The sequence below is a fragment of the Hemibagrus wyckioides genome, linkage group LG22 (genome assembly GCF_019097595.1).
Source record: "Hemibagrus wyckioides isolate EC202008001 linkage group LG22, SWU_Hwy_1.0, whole genome shotgun sequence".
Lineage (NCBI taxonomy): Eukaryota > Metazoa > Chordata > Actinopteri > Siluriformes > Bagridae > Hemibagrus > Hemibagrus wyckioides.
The window spans coordinates 1,733,241-1,734,124 of NC_080731.1; positions in this window are offsets into that span (position 1 = coordinate 1,733,241).

An 884-nucleotide genomic window follows, 5' to 3' on the forward strand; every position below is an offset into this window, starting at 1 on the left:
GGCCCGAGGAAACACGGGGCAATTATGGTAATAAATAATAATAGGATCGGCTACATGACATCATGAGTGATGGGGCCTCTCAGATCTCATTTACATCGCATTTCTGCCGCAATCATCGGCCGCTCTAATGCAGAGCCGAGCAAATGAGCCCTTTTCTGAGTATTGGGCAATTTATGTGGAAACGACTGGCACGGGAAGCCAGTCTATAAATCATGTTGAAACACATGCACCCAATGACAGCTAAATCAACACAGAGTAATTGCCTTGAGATGGGCTGGAACCGGAGCTGGCTGGACACGGAAAGACGGAGCAAGAGAATAAATAAGAGAAGACGAGAGAGGTATGATGCGGCATGCAGGCGATATGGGTACGTGCGGGCGTTGTGTTTTTAACCTGTTCACGACACCGAGTTTAAACACTTTTTCACATGCAACAATCATTAAAGTAGTGCAGCGTAGGCTTCGATGGAGCTCCCGCTTTGATCTGGACCTGAGATTCTCTTCCTTGAGAGCGTAAACATGGCCGTAATGCTCCTGCTGGCCAACAGGGGGAGGAGCTAATCTGCAGTGTGTGTTTAAAACAGGTCAAAAGACTTCAGTTACTCTGAGCAGGGCCTGGGCTGTGCTAAATATTTCTGCGATGCTAACCCATGCTGAAATTTCTAACAAGAAAATTTATTTTCTCCTACTGTCCTTTAGCCATCAAACTCGCTCAAGTAACAAAAATTAACTCAAAATAAAAACACACCTTTTCAGATTTCACTCATATCCCACATCCAAAATGTGCTTTCTGATTTTCTGTAGAATTTAGAAAGTTTAACATTTTATAGACTCATCGTTGTAAGGATCTTTAAACATTTAGTTCCTCACAAAGTGCTAAACACA